The sequence below is a fragment of the Triticum aestivum genome, chromosome 7B, assembly GCF_018294505.1.
Source record: "Triticum aestivum cultivar Chinese Spring chromosome 7B, IWGSC CS RefSeq v2.1, whole genome shotgun sequence".
NCBI lineage: Eukaryota > Viridiplantae > Streptophyta > Magnoliopsida > Poales > Poaceae > Triticum > Triticum aestivum.
In genome coordinates this window covers 481,609,970-481,632,377 of record NC_057813.1, presented here as the reverse complement: position 1 = coordinate 481,632,377, position 22,408 = coordinate 481,609,970, and the positions used below count along the sequence as shown (strand labels likewise).

The 22,408-nt window shown below is 43.7% G+C and overlaps 2 long non-coding RNA genes across 2 annotated transcripts; both read right to left on the bottom strand.

Moving 5' to 3' along the window:
• Positions 1–1,210: 1,210 nt before the first annotated feature.
• Positions 1,211–4,413, bottom strand: LOC123160894 (uncharacterized). Its single transcript, XR_006480443.1, has 4 exons — positions 4,335–4,413; positions 4,120–4,236; positions 2,975–3,577; positions 1,211–2,127 (listed from the first exon to the last, which is right to left on the bottom strand). It is a non-coding gene; the product is annotated as an uncharacterized lncRNA (long non-coding RNA).
• Positions 4,414–4,525: 112 nt separating this feature from the next.
• LOC123155503 (uncharacterized) lies at positions 4,526–5,365 on the bottom strand. The gene is made up of 4 exons (XR_006477462.1): positions 5,170–5,365; positions 4,992–5,050; positions 4,808–4,890; positions 4,526–4,692 (listed from the first exon to the last, which is right to left on the bottom strand). It is a non-coding gene; the product is annotated as an uncharacterized lncRNA (long non-coding RNA).
• Positions 5,366–22,408: the final 17,043 nt, after the last annotated feature.

Below are 22,408 nucleotides of genomic sequence, written 5' to 3'. Positions count from 1 at the left end.
AAGAACAACTTTTGAATTCACAATGTTTTTTCTCCAATTGAATGAACATATTTTCATTTTTTAATTGTTTTTTCAAATTCACAACCATTGTTTAAATATGTAAAATTTCTTAGATTCGAGATCATTTTTTCAAGTTAAAAATAGTTTTTGAATTGGTGAACATTTCCTTGAAATTGGAACATTTTTTTATTTTTGAACTTTATATTAATCTGAACATTTGTTGAATTTCGAATATTTTAAACTGCAAGAAAATTGTCCATTTAATTTAGCTCTTTTCAAATTCATGGTTATATTTTAAATGTGTGAACATTTTTTGAATTCACGAACTGTTTTATTAAATTCTCACAAAATTATAACTTACTGAAATTATTTACAAAATCATTATTTTTTAAAAATTGATTTTTTTTTAAATTTGTTAATTTGTTCCCAATTTTATATCCAAATAAAAAGAAACATAACTAAAAGATGAAAAAAAGCTAGTGCAAACATAGAGTCACGCACAGGGTCCATGTTTGTTTGTTCCGCACCGCGGAAAACTCTATTTGTGGCACGATGCAGCAAATAGGGGTCACGGCTATGTGCCTCTCGAAAAATGTTTATGTATAAGAAAAATGTACATTGTCAATCAAAAAGTAGAAAGTGTTAATCATGTATATGAAAATTGTTTATACATTGTGTACCAAATATTCATGTAATTCCAAAAATGATTCCATACATTAAAAAATGTACATTACATTCAATAAAATATTTACGAGTTTCAAAAACATGTTTGAGACATTTCTCGGAAAAAGATTTGAACAATGTTAATCTTGAAAAATGTTAATATTGCACTTAAAAAATGCAAAACATGTATAGAAAAATGTCTCGCTTGTATACAAATATATATATATATATATATATATATATATATATATATATATATATATATATATATATATATATATATGAACGTACAAGAAAAAGTATAACTAAAATTTTAATCATATGAAAAAAAGCCATATAAAAGAAAAATGTTGATCATATTTACCAAACATGTGAAAAATATATAATCTCGCACATTTCAATACAAATGCACATGACATTTAAATAAATATGTTTACGCAAATGTAAAAAAATTGTGTAATTCAAAAAATGCTTCGCGCATTCAAAAAATGGACGGCACAATTAAAAAAATATTCACATGTTTCAAAAATTTGTTGTGGCACTTAAAAACAATATGTGGAATGTACTAAAAATGTTACCAAAGCACAAGAAGATAAGAAAAAAATTCACATTTATTTGAAAACACGTATGTGAGAAAAGTAAATTGAAAACATCTTTTTGTAAAATAATAATTACATACGTATTAGAAAACTGTTAAACGGGTATAAGTTTGAAAAACAAATATATAGACAAAAAATGCAACCTGTATAGAAAAAAGAAGAACGAAAAAGGAGAAAAGAAACGGAGTGAGCAAACTCTACTCGATCGAGCTAGAACATAGCAAACCTAGGGGCACATGAAAGTGGGCCGGCCGGCTGTTACTATCGCCCGTAAGCGATTCCTATATTAGAAAGTTACTAGCAAAATGGCCCGTGTGTTGCAACAACAAAATAAATTCATAATTTCCAATGGTTATGACCACATTTTGATGCATCACCGAGACACACTATCACTCACATTTTTGTGAAATCATGAACAAGTTTTGAAAACCATGAACATTTTTCAAACTCGTGAAAAATATCTGCATGGGCCGGCCCAGGCGAGGATTCCCCTGTGTGAAATATTTTTTATCACTTATAGGTAGCATCGGTGGGTAATATTTTGCAATTTTGGGGCAATTTTGATGACGTACCACCAGAAGCAATAGACCATTTATTATTAGGTACTAGCAAACATGTTTGTGCGTTGCAACGGGAGAAAAAGAATCCCTTATACACACCTGGCGACATCAATCCCTTGAATTTTTTTATGATCCACATGACAAACAATAAGATAAATGGTGTTGCACAAAAACATAAAGGTGGGATGATTTTGTAAGTATACTCAAGGTGTTTTCAATTATTAGACAACATAAATATTTACCTAATTGTCGTCATTGCCTTTATTATCGTTCGTCCTCGGTCTTGCCGATACACGTGTTTCCAACTGTAATTCAAGTCAAGACTTAATTTGGTTGCAAACATATTAGACGGCTCCACTGTAAACAATTAATCTTTAAGGATATGCATACCAAATATTCAAGATTGCATATCAACATTGATATTCTTTAAGAAAACATGAACACAAATTCAAACAATATGGTAATCAACGTTATGGCACTGGTTTACATAAAGCTCCTATCAGTTGTTTAGTGTACATCTTCATGTAGGGGGTTGGTTATTGTGCACTATATGAGAATAGAGAGGATAATTTATGTATACTAGATCATGATTGGCGCGCGTTGCTGTGCCCGTCTCTTTTTTCGATGAACCAATATGAATTCCCATAGAAGGGCCCTAAAGATGGACATGATATTTTATTAAAATTTGACAACATGAATAGTTGAAAATCATTTTACTACTTGGAACCATCATAATTTAGATCTGTCTTCAGCCAACCAAATCTTATAGAAGATCCAAACACTCAGAAAGTAGCCCAGCACCAAAATTAGGATAACATAGAGTAGTAATACCCTAGTATGGCATACCATTGGTACAACGAAGTAACAATATGTGCAAACCATGCCAAAATAGGGTAACCCAAATTATAGTTCAGATGCCATAAGATAAACTCTTGCATTGAGTAAACAGGCAGATTCTAGGTAACTAAGTATTTCTAAGTTGTACATAACCATGGAACCAAGCTGTTAGTTGATATATTTTCTTGTTCTGTAAGATCCACAAGAAGATATTGTGCAATCATCACACAAAGTACATGGTTGATCAAACAAGAAAGAAAGCTCCTTATAACCTCCAAAACCTAAGATAACAAAAGTAGTAAAGAGTTGACTTACTGGTTACTGCAACTGGGCATTTTGTTTTCGTAATACTTAGCATCACACTGGGAACCCTCTGGCGCCAAAGCTAACCATCATTTAAAGAACAAATCCTACAGGGTTGGCATTAGGCTCATACACAAAACATGACCTATAATCACCAATAGTTGGCAAAGCCAATTGACCAAATGAAACATATCTTGAAAGGCTACATCATATGTAAGCAGAATAATAGAAGTTGAGCAGTATTTTTAGAAAACAAAATTATAAGGGGTAGAGGTGCTGGTTGTGACCTGAGGAATCAAATCTCTCCTTTGTATATTCTCCAGTACCGTGCTCAACTCCCAATTAAACAACACACAAGTAGAGTTGATGGTTAGCATATAAAGAAACCAAAGCAATAGGCATTCCATTCTATAATAAGGTGCCCTTAGATGTGAACGACCATGATATGTAGCTGATTAGCCAGAAGGGTAATACAGAAGGAATCAATTTCAGTTGATTATTATGTACATGAATAACTGGTAAGCATTATCTTTGGTAACCAGATTACCTATAAGGGCATTTGTATTCTCTTCGCTGAGAGACAGCTGTAGCCGGCTGTGGAATCACGCGATGGTCCTGAATTAAGAATTCATGTTATTTGTATCTAATACGGGCCGAGGGATTTCCTTTGCATGTTGCACCATGCATTTAAGGAAAAAATTGTCGACATAATTGTTTGGCTTTCATCATCTATGTATAAAGAAATTGTCCACATACTTATTTGGCTTTCCAAATGTATGGATAAAGAATTTGTCCACATAATTATTCGGCTTTCCTCATGTATGGACAAAGAAATTCTCCACATAATTATTTGGCTTTCCTCATGTATGGACAAAGAAATTCTCCACATAATTATTTGGCTTTCCTCATGTATGGATAAAGAAATTGTGCACATAATTATTCAGCTTTCCTCATGTATGGATAGAAGCATAAGATGTTGAGGCTTCACACCCTTCTAGAACAGCATGGTAACACTTTTTGCACTTTTTTGTACAGTTCTAAGTAATCTGACCAACAACAGTAAATATCCTAACTTAGAAACACGTAATCTAAGCAATCGTACACTGTAAAAAAATGGATGGTAAAAGATAAGGTCTCCAAGATCGGCTAAGAATTACCCGCTCTAGAAGCCATTGGAGATATGAGCTGAGAATTCCCGAAACAAAAAAATGTGACATCCAGTCTCCAAGATCGGCCCGAATCAATTGAGCATAAGCCAGTATGATGAACAACACCTGTACAAATTTTTGACTGAGATGAAATTAGCACAATGTAATCCTGTGGTGGAAGGAATCATATATGAATGGGGAAAAAATGAAGATTATAGGGGAACCTAGCAGAGCACCACGTTGATGGATGTTTTGTCGCCGGATCGAAAAAGGTAAGGGAGAAAGCATATATACACGGCAGCTGAAGGATGGGAAAACAAAGAGGCAGACATCCATTAATCAACGCAAGCGAGAGGTGGACATCATCCAACATGAATGCCTGAAGAGAAACTGAAGAGTAATTTTTTGCCTTCAATTCCCGGCGGAGTAGTTTCCCTCGACGAACAGACGAACAGCGAGACGAGATTGGCATGAACGTGCATTGGTGTGCGGTCCGGAGGACCGAATCATTCCAATCCTGCAGAGCCGTACGCCGTATCGCCTGGGCTAGGTCGCCATCTTCGCTGACATCTCTAGCGCCTCCTATTAGCTCGCATTCAGAGAAACAACAGAGATGAGGATGGGTTCGACTGAAAGATGGAGCACTGGGTTCTGAAAATTTTCTCTACAAAATTTGTGTACCTGTGTGCCAACCTACCTCTTGTTTTCTAAATCGACCTTGTTGCCTACTAACGCCATCACCAAACCTGGGTTCCCTGTTTGGACATGTGCATATAAGCACTGACATACAGATGAGTTCCACCGACAAAAGGCAGAGTGTTCTTTGGATCGAACTAAAGCAGCCCGACAAGATGGAAGTACAGAAATATGTTCAGTCATACCTAGTCTCTGAAGCTCGTCAACCCACCTCTTCCTTGCTCGGATGTAAGAGTCCTGACGCCTAAACAAGAAAAATCAAACAGATTAACGTGAACAGAAAGCAGACGATCAACTCATCCGACACATGTTCAGAGAAGATCGCTAAACGAAGTACCGAGGAGAAGAGAAGATCTCCCTCACCGTGCTAGTGATGTCGTAGATGACTATGGCGGCGGCGGCACCGGGGAACATGGGGGCGAGGCTGTGGTAGCGCTACTCGTCGGCAGTGTCCCAGATGTCGAACCCTCGCTCGCGTACTGGACAACATCGGCTGGACCCGGATCCCGTTCCTCCGGCTGGACCCAGCGCACGCATCGACTTCCTCGATCACGCACCTCCGGTGGATCCAATGGAGCGACGCACACCGGCCGCTCCTCTGTCGCTCCGGCTCCTACGCCTCTCAAGCCCAAGAGAATGGGCTGGGGGCTGGCGGACAGCCCAATGCACGAGAGGCGTCCGTTTCGGCCCGTGGAGCAGCAGCCCACAGGACAGCTGGGCCACATTGCGAAACAGATTGCCTTTTTCACGTTAAATCTGACGGCCAGGAACTCCCAGATCAATAAAACGGACGGTCAAAACCCAAATTGCTGTGAGGGCAGGGATTAGGTGCGGTTATACTGTCCTTAATGTTGTTATCTTTAGCATATGGTAGCCTATAGTAAATAATAGCTTTTGCGAGAGCATCAAACTATGATGCATCCTAAACATAATTTTCGAAATGGTTAACATGCAAGATAATAGCATATTTGAAATCTACACTTTTTTTGAGATATCTACACATTTTTTTAAGAAATTTTATAGATAACATGTTAGATTTGGAGTTAGGATTTGAAAGATATGAAAATTTGAAAAGTATTTGAATCTGAAAAGGTTAAACATAAAGAAAAAGCAGGTTGAGGAGGAATCAAGCTTGGGTCTCCTAGTTGAAAGAGTTAGGCTCCAACCAGTCATGCATATATGTATATTTGTTTTAATTAAGGGAATTGCTTCTTATTAACCAAAGATGAGGTGGTGTAGCCAAAAGAAAAGAAAGAAGAAAGCGGGCAGCAGGGATTGAACCTGGGTCTCCCAGGAAGAAGACGTAGGCTCCAGCCAGCCAGGTACATAAGAGCATCTACAGACGGACTTGGCAAATCCGACCGCTCAAACGCCCAGGGACGCGCCTGTCTTATATTTTCTCTTTCACACTCGCTCCCTCATATTTGAAATCTCAAAACCATACAATTCATGCAATACTACATAAAACACATGATCAAAGCGCAATTCATCGGATTAGCCGGACAAAAGGAACATGATTCATCATAGTTCAATGATGGACAGTGCAAATCCATACTACAAACTTATGAAACGTAGATAAAATATAAATAGAACGAGGAAGGGCGGAGGAAATCACCATTTTCTCGCCGACCCCTTCCCCTTCTGGCCGTCAGCTCGGCTGTGCCCCTTCTCCATGTAGGCGTCAGCGTGCGGAGGCGCGTCATCGTCAGAGCTGGAGGTGGAGCCATCCATCATATCCGAGTTGGGGCTGCACCACATGCCCGACAGCCTGCGAAGCAAGCGGTCCCGCTCCTTCGTATGGCGGACCGCCTTCGCCTTCGTTGCCGCCTCCTTTGTTGCCTCGCGCTCCGACAACTCGATGGAGAGTTGGAGCGCCTTAGCATTCTTGCGGTGGAGGCGTTGCGCATCCGTCTTCACTGTCGTGAGCGAGCGACAGAGGACAGACGCGAGGAGCGCTGCATCAGGATCGACTGGCGCACTTGCGCACGGACGGCGTGCGAACATCGACTTGGACGCCTCTGCCCTCTCCCTCGCCCGCTGCCGCTCGCGCCGAGCTGCTCGTGCCTCCGACTCAGGTGTCCGAGTGCGCACCGGCCCCGACGTAGGCACGAGGACCCAAGGGTGGTCGGGCACCACCTCCGGAGCAGAGGATGCTGGTGGTGGGCGGTGTACCTAGAGGAGCGAAGCGGAGTGGCCGGAGTTACGCGTGGGGCGGGAAGGGTCGGCGCTCCATCGACGGGCGTCGGGCGCGACGTAGTGGATCTGCCGCTGCCGGATCCGCCTTGGTTGACGACTGAATGCCTCAATGTGATCCAAAGGGCGACCTCCTCCACATCGTTAGGGTCCGCTTTGCACAGTATGTTAGACCAATCGTCCTCGGAGCTGGAGGCAGTGCTGCTTTGGTCGCCGGCCATCGGATGCATTTGGAGGGGATCGAAACTGGAGTGGACGGAGAGGGGACTGAAGTGGAGTTCGGATCAACTACGGTCTAGAGTTTTCCAAACAACAATATTTGTGGGGCAGCCGGGGCCAGGTTGGGCCAGGCCGCGTGGATATGAGGGGTGCAGGTCAGTCCGGACGTTTCAGGCCCCTTTGAGGCGCTTGGTTGGGTCGATTTTTCGTGACCGGTCAACCCGCCCAGGCGTGACGTGTTTAGGGCGCCCGGCTGTAGATGCTCTAAGTATGCTTGTGATAAATGAGGGCGTCGCCTTATATGAACCAATGCTGAGGCGGATGCTGCCACTACGAAACGTTTTTTCTCACTTATAGGTGGCATAGTGGGTAATTAGTGGAAAGTTTGGGGGCAATTTCGGTGACATACCACCAGAAGGAATAGCCCCTGTATTTTTATTAAGTAGAGATAGATATAGATAAAATACGGACGACATATAGCTCTCGCAGCAAATATTCGGGATTTCGCACAGGGGCACCCCAGACAGTGCCGGACCATTTTATTTCTCTTTGTCTCTCCCTTTTTCACATATTTTTTTATTTTTGTCTTTTGTTTTGAAGTTTATCTATCTTTTTCAAAAATGCTCATAAATTTTAAAAATAAAATCTGTGTTTTGGAAAGAAAAAAAGCTTGCTTTTAAAAAAAATGTTCGTGTTTTCAAAAGTTCTGATTTTTCAATTTTGTTCAGGAGTTTCAAAATTTTCCTGTTTTAAAAAAATATTCACATATTCAAGAAATGTTTTAGTTTCCAAAAATTGTTCGTGTTTTTGAATTTTTTTCGGGGAATTTTAAAAAATGTTCTCTTTTGAAAAATTTCACGTCTTCAGAAAAATGGAGAGTTTCAAAAGATATTTTCGTTTTCAAATTATTTAACATTTCAAAAAAATATCTAGTTTTTCAAACCTTCTAAGTATGTCTTGTTTTCCAACAATATCTGATATATTTTTTTAAATGTTCATCGTTTTCTAAAAATTATTTGTTGTTCGAAAAAAAGTTTGCATTAGAAAATCAGTTCACTTTTTTCCCCAAAAAAATGCATTTTTGAGTGACACTCGATGCATGGACCATGGGGTGAATGCAAAAGTACCCAATGCAATGCAGGCGTACAGTTATTTTCGGGAAAACATTGGACTAAACGTCCACCCTTGGCGGACGGAGGGAGTAGCGCGTTGCGCATTGTTGGCAAACATCATCTACTCTAGTGGCTACACACGACACACTCTCTACAAGAGGTCCCATGTCCAATCCTCCCTTGCGCACAGACTTTTTTTTCACAGTTCAAATTCAAACTAGAAACGGGCCGACTCAGCACGACTCGGTGTGGGCGAGTCGCAGACTATTTGTTGAAAATGAATAAATAACTACCATATTCTATGGGGTTTTTCAGGTTAGGAACATTCTAGAAAGTTCCGTTTTTGATATTTTTTTATTTTTCCTTTTGGGTTTATTTATTCATTTATTTGTAACAAATGTTTCTTTGGTAAAAAAAATAGAAAATGTTCTCTTTTATGAAACCTGTTTTAAAGTATTCATGTAAATCAAAAAATGATCACAATTTACAGAAATGTTTTCAAAATTTTGAAAATGTTAATATTGTCAGAATTGTTCACAATATTTCAAAATATTCACATGATATTTTTCTAAAATGATTTTTAAATATTATTCAGAATTTTTAGAAAATTCTTCGTAAAATTTTGAAAAAATCACGTTTTTAGAATTTGTTCACATTTTTTCTCAAAAATATTCATATTTTTTGAAGAATGTTCTCAATATTTAAGAAATATCTCATTTTCAAAATATAATATTTTTCATGTGTTTTGAAATCAAAATAGAAATGAACCGAAAACTAACAAAATGTAAAAAATAGAAGGAAATACATTCATGAAAAATCCCAGAAGAGACACGCGTACTACATGGGTCGGTTCGCCCGGGCCCCCTGTGCGAATGCTCAATTATTTGCCGAGCAAGCCGCAAATAGGAGCTCCTGCCATAAATTTCAGCTCCAGCAATGCCTTTCATGGGTGATTGCAGTTCGCCTTTGCTTGTCACCTAAGCCCGCAACAAATTCTTTAGCGGTTGACTAAAAGAAAGAAAACTCGGCAGCAACTAATTAGGGGTACCCCTTCGAGGGGAACCCAGTAGACACTTTCGGTGGGCTGGGAGGGCACCACTCGTGCGCCTAGACGCCACCACGTGTCGAGCAGTGGACGCATCCCGCGAAGCATGTTTTTTTCCCTCTTTTCTACTCATTTTCAGAGGATTTGATGTACCGGCTATGTGCCAACCATAACCAGACTTGGGAAGAAAATTAATATTTATGTCCTTTATCCAATGGTTTGTAGGAGTAGTTAGTTATAACAAAGCAAAGATTCGATATATTATAATTATCAAAGAAACAACAAGTAGATGATCCGTGATAACTGATAACAGCTCAAGCTAATGGACCCTACTAATCCGGATAAGGGCATGTCAAGGCTTACCCTCAAACCTTTTGTATCCGTCTAAACCATGTTGTCTGGACCGCGCAAGATATTCAACGCGGTTCTGTATTGGTCCGCGCCGTGGTTCGGACGTAATTTTCCCCGTAAACCGGAGATAAAGGTGGGGGGCTTTGCTGGAGTCTAGACCATTGCCGCTTCTGACCGCCCTGACCCACCCAAACCCTCTCCTCTCCCGTTCATGTGTTCCCGCCCGATGCTAGTTGCCCGCATTCATGTTGTTGTAGAGCGCGCCGGTTCACATTGAAGACGACTAAGGGCAGACGCGAGCTCGCACTGCCTTCGCCATTGAAATTGCACGCCGGCTAAGGACGACGCCCGCGACGCATCTCTAGTGTACGCGCCTGTTCAATGCCGAAGACGTGTGACTGGACGGGACAAGACAGATATCTACCACGCCCGTTGAATGCCCCATTCATTTGTATGCCGCCGTTAATCAGGCTCGCCATCCGAGAAACCCACTCTGACGCCGCTCATTGACGCACCCGGACGCCTGGCTCACCGAAATCTTCTATTAAAAGGTGGCCACACCCGGCTCTCCACTCCACAAGCCGCCCCCATCCTGCCTACTTGCACTGCATCCACCATGACTGCAGGCGACGAAGCTCTGTGGGAGAGCCTTTCCACTGAGATGAAGCATGTGGTGGCCACCCTTGCCACCGCCTGACAGAGCCGCCGTGCCAAGTGGATCGAGGCCGGCTTGCAGGCCAGCTCGGCCAAGGTCTCCGACGATGGGGACAACACCACAGTGGAGACGGGCTCCAACGACACCGCCCCAACTTCCGCACCTCATGTGCACGCCGGCTTCACCATGGAGCAGGCGCAGGCGCACTACGACGCCACTATGGCGGAGGTGCATCCTGTGCCAGCGCCTTTGTCGGCGTTCCAGCAGGCCCAAGAGGAACAACGGTACAACTTGTTCATCCTGGAGTAGCACCCGCTGGCGGAGGGCCAGATCTACGGTGAGTGCATGAGCGAGGAGGCCGTGACGGCTATGGCCATGGCAAACCCCAACTTCGTCGCGGAGCAGCATGCCATCTACGATGCCGTCCGCGCTCAAGCCGCCACTTGCTAGGAAGCGTCCACCGCGGAGGCACAACTCTAGGTGATCGTAGAGGAGAACAACGCCAGCTGCGACTCATAGGTGCCGCCGACAAACCATCCAGCGGCCCGGTGGGACGATGATAGTGCGGGGGCCACCACTTCCATCGTGGACCTCACGTCCACCAGCGACGGACAAGGCACGGACTCCTGCGAGGATGAGTAGGGTAAGGGAGGCGGCAGGGCGTTGTGTCCCATGTGGGCCAGTCTGTCTCTCATGTTCTACTCTTCCTCGTCGGAGACCGCAGCTTCACTTCATCGGTCTTATCGCCGGTGGTCATGAAGACGGCGGATGGAGGACGAGAGGGGCTTGGACACCGGGCGCCGCCGCCGTAGGATTGGTTTAGGGCCGGGTTGTTTTTTTTATATGTTCGAAATCTGATGAAATTCTGCCATGTTTGTATGAAATCTGTCATGTTTGTATAAAATCCGGCCGTGTTTGCTTGAATTTCATCCCATTTTGTTCAAAAGGTGTTTGAAATGTATGCGGCTAAGGTTGGAGGACGCCCTCTCGCATCCATGTCCGTGAATTTGTTCCTCTATCCATGGACGAATATGAAAGAAAATTTGCGAGTTGCCGTTGAAGATGCCCTAAATTACCAGTATTTGACAAGGAAAACCTGCATTATTTATGGCACAACAGTACACAAATGCAAGTTTTTGGTACAATCAGCAGCGTTTGCGCTGGCTTCTCTTATTGATGCAGACTCCCTATCTGTTTGGAATGGCTGATTATTAGTTTGGCTGTTGAAATTTGAATTTTGATACTCCCTCTCGTCTTTAGCGTCAATTAATATGGATTGAAGGGAGTAGTAGTTTTGATGTAAATATTTGTGATCACCAACAAAATCATTCACAAAAAATGTTTTTCAAAGGGAGCATCTAGCTCAATCAATTGAGAAAACAATAACAATCGAAAGCTAAAAAATATAAAAAACTGCACGAACTCCATGCATAAAAATCAGCATCGAGTGAGCTACAGTCGAGTGAGAAATGGCATTACCCGTTATCAAAACGGATTATGTATTCAGTTCTGTGAACACAAAGCATGTATAGTCGGATTAGAGCATCTTCAACACCGTCCCACAAAAGGTCCGTAAATATCTGGACTGATACGTCAACAAGGTGTCGCAAATGTTCGCGGACGGGTTCGGGCGTCAGAATTGGCGCAAACCGGCCACAAACTGCGGGAGGTTTGCGCGAGTCCGGACCTCCGCCATGTAGGACTCAGACAACCCGACCCACTTAAACTCCTGTCCCGGAGCCCTTTTCTCTCACTCCATCCCTTCCGCTTGTTCTGTATATGTACCCTCCTCTGGCGAGGCAGTCACTTTCCCACTTCAACTGTCGCATAGGCCTTGCCGGACGTCGCCCGCCCCCCACGCTCATACCCTGGATCCGTCCATGCTAGACACCATGACCGATAAGTGCCCGTTCAAATGCCATTGAGCCTTTTTTTTTTGACATTTTCATTGTTTCATTGGAGCAAGGACGATGCTGGGGGTACTCGATAAGGAAGGTTGAGTTGTTGTGCAATGCGTGGTTGACAAGAAGTGTGGACTTTCTAGAAATGAAGCAAGGTGGCCAGGTTTTTTTGGCTAAATGTGCGATGTTGGTTTCATGATCGCAATGTGAAGTCTTTAGCCCATCGGTGGTACACCATCTCAAGTTCGGTCATGAAGTAAAGTGTCATTGCACAAGTGAAGTGAATGTTGCCACCGGGTGTGTCAAGAGCGAAGATCATCAGTTTTGCTTCTTGTCACTTTACATATTGATCAATTTATTCATTTACTCAATGTTGCTACTTGATAATCATTGTGTTGTGTAGGCACCACACGTTCACTTGTTGTGCCATACAACGGAGGGCGGGTCATTTAGGTTCATACATTGTTTGATGAAAGCACGAGGCACAAGCGTATGGATGAGCAACTTTTAGGGACTCGGGTAATATTGAATTTTTATCAACAAGTTTCAAAAACTTGTTGAATATCCGGTTATACCCGGGATCTAATAGTGAGCGAACTATTCGGGATCTAATAGTGAGTGAACAGTGTCTGCATGTTATTTATGAATAAATTGTGCTATTGCTATATTGTTTTGAGCGCTCCGAACATAAAAAGAATAGAGACTGGCGTTTAGGGCAGTGCGTTGGATGGATGACTCATGTATCCCTGTTCACGGATGCATCGATAATAAGTCCGATTTTAGGACCAACATTGGAGATGCCCTTGATTATTGTCAAAACTTGAGACAATCAAAATGTGTCTCTTACATAAGGAAATTTTGTGTTTTCTAACTTGTTATCTCATGGAAAGGTTGACTTGAAAATTCAAGTGAGTTCCTACGTAATTGCCGCACGTGATAGCCGCACACGCATGTAGCATAGTCGTCGCCTCCTCTTCAAGAATTTTTTTTGGTTTCCTCTGCCCCCTACCGGCGCCATCGTCAATCCGCCTCGTCTTCGGTGGCCCTAGGGCCTTGGAGGCACGGTGGACCCTGGACCTTGCCAGTGGGAGGGATCTTGCTCCGTTTTAGGTGTTTTTGTGAGTTCGTTTAGGATTTGTGTCCTACTCAGGAGATGAACCGGTGGGGCTTCCTGAAAATAGAATAAGATTCTCCTTGCCCCCCCCCCTCCCTGTTCTGGTGATGTGTCTAGCGTCGTCGGAGGGTATGTGGAGGCGTGTCACCGACGGATCTCGTGAGATTTGATCGGCACTAGTCTTCAGTAGATCTGCTTGGATCCAGTCTTCGTTTGTGTGTCCACAGGTTTGATCGTTTCGGTCTATACTTCTCTTCATCAGCGACGGTTACTGTTTTGATATGTTGGTCCTATGAGGCTTAGCACGACCACTTTCTGATTGTCTACTATACAATAGGTTTGGCCTGACTTCGATGAGGAAGGATGATGACAGCGACACGCCTTCGGCTCGCTCCAATGTTTGTGACCGTCACTAGGTACTCTATGGACCTTATTTATTTTTATGTTCTTTGTATTGCCATGGCACGATGATAGATCAGAAGTTTCCTCGGGAAAAAAGTTGCCGCTGACAAAAGAGGCGCGTGACTGAATGTGGCCAATCTTCTTCGCTTTGCATAGTTGCATTAGCTCATCCATCTCGCTCTGCCAATCTTTTCTTAATCCAACGTAAAGCTCGTCAATCTTTCATGGTGAGTAGAGTACCTTCCTGTCACGACCTGGTAAGGTCCGGAGCTCCTTTCGCCCAACAAATCATGCACGACGCAACCTTTATAATTATAGAACACATAGAAAACGAAAACAAAAGAGGAGCTTGAGCGTCGAGGGAGAGCATGTACAGAAACAGACAGTATATAACGGGTGGAATGAATAAATAAAATAGAAGCAAAAGCACAAAAAGTGTCGGCTCTTTCGACTTGTCATGTTGTTTGACACGGTAGCTGCGTGCGTTCGTGTGGTGCGCCTACGCGATCTCTGAAGCAGTCCATTTCGCAATAGGAAACGGTGAGCCGTGGGAAGAAGATGAATCTGTTTGGCCGCCTAACGCCAGCTTTGCTGCCTTCCAGAATACGTGCACGTCAGCATTGACAAGTGCTACGCACCGTAGAGACATCCTTAACTACGCGGAAAAGATGACACGCGGTTATACTCGTTCAGACGGTGGACGCATCCGTATCGAGTAAAGTGTCAATTCTAAGTCTTTTTTCTCAATGAAGTGTCTATCTTAGCTTCCACCTAAAATGCCAACTTTATTAGCATTGTTTTGGTGTGAATAGCCCGAAATGCCAAATGTATGCCAAGCTCCACGGAGACCTTAATTTGAAAGCTTCAAAATTCAAACTTTTCAACAGCAAAAAAGTCCAAAGAAAAAAACACACATATACCTAGAGACATAATGTACATGCGTGTTAATTTTTAGGTCAAAATACGTAAAATGAGAGCCACACAAAAAAGAAAAATATGTGGCTTTTTTAGCATATGTACTGTTCATTCTTGAAGTCCATGATTTCTTTTTTGCAGCCTGCAATTCAAGGTATTTCATCCTGCACGCACGTGCACAATATATCTTTGTATACACTGTATTCTTTTAGAATTTTTTTAAGCTGAAAAGTTTGATTTTTAAAAAAAATTAAGGCCTCCATGAAGTTCGGTCTTCAAAATGCCCTACATCATGAATAGCCCTACTTTATAGGACATTTTAATCATTTTTCTTTTCCTGTCTATATGATGTTGATTTTTAATGATTGACCTTTGGTAATGCTTTTATCTCTATTCTATGTAGCGACACCCATCTAGCTTATAAAACAAACATTAAGGAGAAAATGAAAAATATACTAAACTAAATAAAACATAGGATAGAGATCTTAAAAATCTAAAAAATGCATATTAGGGCTATACAGATTCGAACAACACACCTTCATAGTAAAACAGATCAAAATGGATTATGCTTCAAAAGGACTGATTTGCTAGTTCGGGTCACTTGAATAAAAAATGAACACATATTTTATTTATGCGTAGATTAGTGTTCTTCTCGTACCACCATACACCACATAGCACGTGACTGGCGGGTCGCATGCAACAATCACTGTCTTGGGGATGCAAATTTGGTAGTTTAAGCTGCATCGAATTTGTGTTCCGCAAAAACCTCAAAGCAGCCTTGGGCCTGGTTAAGGATAAATGGCCGAATAGAACATTTTCCTAGAGCCATGCTCCAGAGAGCCATGCGTGCACTTGCTTGCACATGTAGGGAAGCGCGGGAGATGGGACATATCGTCCATTACTGCCTGACCCTCTCCCTTCACAACCCAAACCCCCACTCATACCCCTCTATCACCGCCCCTTCGTTCCCATCGATGGTCGTCAATGCTCCACCACTGCGTCCCCAACTCCTTGCCCCGTCAGCGATAGCAACCACAACCATTGGGTCCGTTGTGATGCGGGGGATCCTCATCCTGATTAGTTCAAGAAGATGATGAGGGCCCCTTCCCCAGTCTGCATGAGGTCGCGCTATACGTGTATCGACCGCCTATCAACCGACGTTTCCTCGACTGTGGCATTCGTTATTTTGGCTATGCAGCGTCGGGGACATCGGTTGCGGTTGCCGAGACATCCGCCACGGTAGGGATGAGGACTTTGACGTTCCTATCAGGGTTTGCTTCGGTGCTATCCGCTCCACTTCTGTCTACAACAGCTCCATCATTGGTGGATTATGTAAGTATGTCGTACTCAACATTGCTTCTCCGGTTGTGCATATTTGATTGGATTACAATGCTAGGGTCATATCACTAGAATGATTTTGCAGATTGTATTTTTGCATTGATAATAACAACAGACGATTTGCTTCGATTATATTTTAGCACTCATTGTGCATTGCTAGGATAATAGCAATGTGCATATCTAGATTGTTCATTGCTAGGATCATAACAATGTGCATTGCTAGATTGCACACTAATCAAAGTGATGTGCTTTGCTAGACAATGCACTGATTCATAGCAATGTGCAGTGCTAGATTGTGCACTGGTCAAACAATATTTACTACTTAGTTTACATGCATAGCTAGATATGATTAATTGTATGTGTGCAATGCTAGATTGTGCATTGATCAAAGCAATGTGCATTGTTGTGCACTGATCATAGCAATGTGCACCGCTTAGTTTATGTGCATTGTTAGATATGTCTCATTGTTCTTGTGCGTTGCTTTGTTCATATGCTTCAAGGCAACATCATTGCAATGTAGAATTATAGATTTGCTCCATGTGGCTTCAACTATGATGCTCACCTATGTCTACTTACTAACAAGATGATAAAAAGATGGACATCATGGGGGCGAGGTTGCCATTCACCACATGGCGTTGAGGACATCATCCCGCACAACCAGTGGACACTAAAGCCCAAGGTGTCGGGGAGGAAGGTGACTATGGAGCTACCTCTTCCCAAGTGGGGCCTCTGACCAAAGTTGGGCGTCAAGCACATATAATCATTGCCATGTCGGTTCTATGTGTAGATCAATGATGACACTGCCTTCCTTGTTGTCCCAAGGGATTTCAAGAAGTCCCTGTGGACCTAGCTCCACATCCCCTTCCTCGGTCCATGATGGTGGTTGCTTGGTGCTTCTTGCGAGCTGCGTTGGGATTTCTTCGAAGAGGAGAGGATGATGCAGTGCAGTAGAGATAAGACTTTCCCTCAGTTATGAAACTAAGATTATCAATCCAGTAGGAGAACCAAGCAACACTATATAAGTAGCACCTGCACACAAACAACAAATACTTGCAACCCAACACGTAGATGGGTTGTCAATCCCTCAGCGGTTATCCAAACAAGCACCACTCGACGAGGAGGGGGAGCTACAGGCCCAAAACCTTCGACCCTTCTTTCTAGATGGGGGTGCCCAGGGCACCTCATCTTGTCATTTCGTTGCTCATTCCCAGCAAGATTAAATTGTATAGTTTTTGATATATAGATCGAACAAAAATACAAAATAAAATAAATAAAACAAAATTGCAGCAGGTATTTTCAATTTTAATATATGATAAAAGATAGACCCGGGGCCATAGTTTTCACTAGAGACTTCTCTCAAGAAAATAACATATGGTGGGTAAACAAATTACTATTTGGCAATTGATAGAAAATAAAATAATTATGACGATATCCAGGAAATAATCATACACATGCATCACATCCGAGACAAGTAGAACGAAATAATTCTGCATCTACTACTATTACTCCACACATCGACCGCTATCTAGCATGCATCTAGTGTATTAATTTAATGAAAAAATGGAGTAACGCCTTAAGTAAGATGACATGATGTAGACAAGATAAACTCACGTATGAATAAACCCCATCCTTTTACCCTTAATAGAAATGATACATACGTTTCATGTCCCTTTCTGTCACTGGGATTGAGCACCGGAATATCGAACCCATTATAAAGCACCTCTTCCCATGGCAAGATAAATCAATCTAGCTTGTTGGCCAAACCAAACCAATAAATCAGATAAGAAATGTGAAGCTACATTAATCATGAATAAAAGGGTTCAGAGAAAACACAAATAATATTCATGGATAGATCTGATCATAAACTCATAATTCATCGGATCCCAACAAACACGCTGCAAAAAGTCATTACATCAAATAGATCTCCAAGAACACCGAGGAGAACATTGTATTTAAGATCGAAAAGAGAGAAGAAGCCATCTAGCTACTAACTATGGACCCATAGGTCCACGGTAAACTACTCACGCATCATCTGAGGGGCAGCAAGAATGATGAAGAACCCCTCCGTGATCGATTCCCCCTCTGGCAGAGTGCCGGAAAAGGCCTCCAGATGGGATCTCGTGGTTCTAGAACTTGCGGCGGCGGAAAAAGTATTTCCTGGACTCCTCTATTGGTTTAATGATTTTAGAGAATTTATAGAGGCGAAGTTAAGTCAAATGGGACTACATGGGCCCCACCACCCACCAGGGCGCGTCCTGGTGCCTTGTGGGCCCATGGTGCATCCTCTGGTACGCTAGGCCTCATTTCCATGGGCTATTCTGTCCGAGCCCTCCCAATGAACACGACGACGTATTCTGTTCCGACCCAGCCGGTTGGCTCCCCATGAACATGACGATGACGCAGTTTCTTCGTTCCGACCCAACCATGTACACGAGCCCTGGCCGTACGTTTGCGCGAGTAGGCATTCGAGACCCCGCCCGTATGTACGTACGTGGTCGTATTTACTTTCTTGCACACTGGCCGTTGTACGTACGTGTACATGCTACGTGCGCGCCTCTAGTATGACACGTGCGTGCCTCTACTACGACACGTGCGCGCCTCTACATCGACCAGTATGTACGTACACGTTCGCGACCAGAATGACAACGATACGTACGCTTCGACCAGGTGGGTCCCGACTGTCAGGCACTTCCTTACGCGCGAAGATGTAGCTGGTGGGTCCCAGCAGTCAGGAGGAAACATTTTTTCCCGTAATATGGATGCACTTTCTTGTGTGCGAAGATGTAGCTGGTGGGTCCCAATAGTCATGGGGGAAATGTTTTTTTTACGAAATACAGTGGCCCGTCCGGTGGGTCCCTGCTGTCAGGTGGAGGAATCATTATTTTGGCGTAATACGGAGGCACTTCCTTGCTGCTGCCGTGGACCCAGCTGTCAGCCTCTCCAGGTACAATACTCTTCCGATGAAAGTTGTTCCTTGACCACGTTGACCACACCGCGCCGAGAGCACCAGAGTGGTGGACGACGGCGAGGCCTAGGAAGGAGACGACGCGGAGCCGGGGATGACGGGACAGTGGAAGCCCACACAGAGAGGAGTACGAGGGTTCACTGGTTCGGCTATGGTGTGAGGCTGCTGTCACCGCAGAATAATAGGGGGTGTGGGTGAGTGGATGGCCTGGCCAGCAGTGGGAGTAGTAGGGGGCGGTGAGGCCTCTGCGGCATCACAGCCGGCCATGGGAGGCAGGAGCACGCGGAACGACCGCCGCTGGTTTGGGCGGCTGGAGCAAGAAGACCAGAGGTTGAAGAAGCACTACGACCGTTGGATGGACATCGTACGGTCACTGGAACTAGAATCATTCATATTGACTAAGTTGACAAAGCCCTCCGTCCCCATCAACTTAGTAGGCCCACAAGTCAGCCTCACATTATGGTGGGTCCCAGCTAGCAGGGGGTATTCATTTTTTGTGCATAATAAGGAGGCACTTCCTTGCTTGCGAAGATATTGCTGGTGGGTCCGACCTGTCAGCGCGGGGGGGGGGGGGACGTTTTTTCTGCGAAATACAGAGGCCCTTCCGGTGGGTCCTAGCTGTCAGGTGGAGGAATCATTATTTTGCACGTAATAAGGAGGCATTTCCTTGCGTGCGGCCGTGGACCCAGCTGTCAGCCTCTCCATGTACAGTCCACTTCTGATGGATGTCGTTCATTGACCACGTTGACCAGGCCGTGCCGAGAGCACCAGGGCGATGGACTATGGCAAGGCCTAGGAAGGGAACGACACTAAGCTAGGGAAGACTCAGAAGTTGTTTCCCACGTGGAGGAGAGTATGAGGGTTTACTGGTTCGTCTGCCGTTGCCGGAGAATAACAACAGGTGTGGGTGAGTAGAGGGATGGCTAGGCCAGCGATGGGAGTATGATGGGGAGATGAGGCCTGCGCGGCAGCATAGCCGGCCTTGGGAGGAGGGAGCAGGCAGTCCCGCCGGCGTTTGTTTGAGCGGCTGGAGCAGGAAGAGCAGAGATTGAAGAAGCACGACAGCCGTTGGATGGACATACAACAGTCACTGCTCTCGTGTGTTGACTAAGTTGACACGGTGTTGCGTGTGCGTCAACCTTTTTTTAGGAAAGCATACGCGTCAACCTGTAGTAGGCGCACAAGTCAGCCTCAAATCTATGGAAAGCAGCATACATCCCATCTGCCATTATTTCTAATAATTTCTAGCCCATTTGCTAATTCTTAAGAATTTTTTTGGAGCCCATCTTCTTTTTGTTAGCATTACACCCCATATGGTGGCCACGGTTAAAAATTATACAAAATTTTGCATATTTCGGTGCGGTCAACTGTTTTTAATCCTGAAATATCGATTCACATTCAAACTATTTTGAAAAAATAATTTATATAAATATAAAATCCAAATAATTGTCCATGCATAAAAATAAATGGAATTTAAAATCTTGTAATGAAAAAAATGAAACTAATTCCCGGTTTGATGTGTTTTAAAAAAGTACAACCCATTTTTGGGCAAACCGAATGAAACTCTCCTCGTCTTGAAAGATTTGCAGCCCAGCAGGGCTGATAAAGCAAGTAGGCCTCGTTTGGGTATTTCTTAAAAGACTTAGAACTGGGCTAGCCATTTTCAGCAAGAAAAAAACACAACTGGGATCATGATGTGGTAAACATAAATAAAACCCTAGCTAGACAGGCCCTAGCCCCCGCACAGCCCCGTTGTTACCCTGATCCGTCGCTAAAACTAGAATAGATAAAAATTGCTTGTTCCTCAAAAAAAAAACTGTGCGACCAGCTAGGTCCCCGGTGTCAGCCGCTCATAGTGTAATTCTCTCGTTTATTGACTACGTTGACAATGGCGTGAGCCCCAGATGTCCAACCATTAGGAGGAACCATTTTTTTGGGCTTGTAATAACGAGACACTTGCTTGCGTACTGCCATGATGCTGGTGGGTCCCTACTGTCATCCTCTCCACGTACAGTCATCTCCTTGTTCCTCTCGGTTGTTGACGACGTTGAGAACGCAAGAGGGCGGCACACCGCACACGACGAGCGAACCAAGGAGGAGGACAATGGCGAGGCCTCAGACGGAACGAATAGGAGCCGTGGAAGATGCGTCAGTCCAGTCGCAGGCGGAGGGGAGTACGAGGGTTGACTGGTTCGGGTGTGGGTGCATGTTGGAGCTGACGTTGCCGGAGAATAACAAGACGTGTGGGGGAATAGAGGGAGGGACTGGCCAACGTTGGAGGGTACGATAGGGCAGTGGAGGCGCAGCCAGCCATGGGAGGCGGGAGCAGGCGGAGTTGACGGGGTGGTTTGGTTTGGGCGGCTGGAGGAAGAAGACAAGAGATAGAAGATACACGACAGATGTTGGATGTCAATCCAACTACTGGTAGGCAGAATCATTTGTTAACTGGCTAGTAAGTCGACATAACCTTGGATAGGCTATTTCCTCGTGGGTCCCAAATGTCAGAATCCAAATCTGCCACGGTCATGCAGCCTTTCCTATGAAAATTTACAACCCATTTGATGTGCTAGTTTGAAATAAGTTTGTGGGTGCTGGTGGGGGCTAATCACTTGGCTTCTGTAATGCACAGTGAGCTCAAGCAGCCGGCGAGAGTGATGTTATTTCCCTTGGTTGGGATTTGTTACAATATTTCACTCTAGATTAAACGAATGGCAAGCCATTTGCCTTGTTTCAAAGAAAATATGACAGTCACAGCCGAGTTGAAAAGGGCAAGAACATCTAACTCCAGCTTACAAACTGTACAAAAGCATGAGGGTTAATTGTTCATCAGGTTTACACAAAACCCAAGTTGAAAAGGGCAACAACATCTAACTCCAGCACTGTTTTTGGCAGTCATAGTCAAATGGATCGGTCAGGTCCATAGGGTGAACATCCTGGGTCGTAAAATTTACTCGATTATGACCACAATATGTTGTAAATAGAAGCCCGACACGTTCAGAAGCTCTTTTGCCCACCTGAAACTCCTTTTTTTGCTCTTCGACATACCCATCTGTCAAAATCATGCTGCTGATAAACTAAAGCCTGATGGACAATAGTAACCTCGCATTCAGCGGGAAGAATGTGACAAATCTAGTGTTTGCACGGTTGGATACATATCGTTCTAGCTTTATTGTCTTCAATCGAATCTAATGAGAAGTGAGAAAATCCCGGTGCTTATGAATCCACCGATTGGTTATAACTTTATTACCCCGTCCTGTTGCCTAAATAGACATGAAATTCGAAAACAATTAAGGTCTAAAAAAGAGTGTCAAAAGAGCAACAGCTGAACGGTTAATTCTAGTACACTATATGCGGGCTTCCAATGTGCGTGAAATTATCACCTTTATATACAA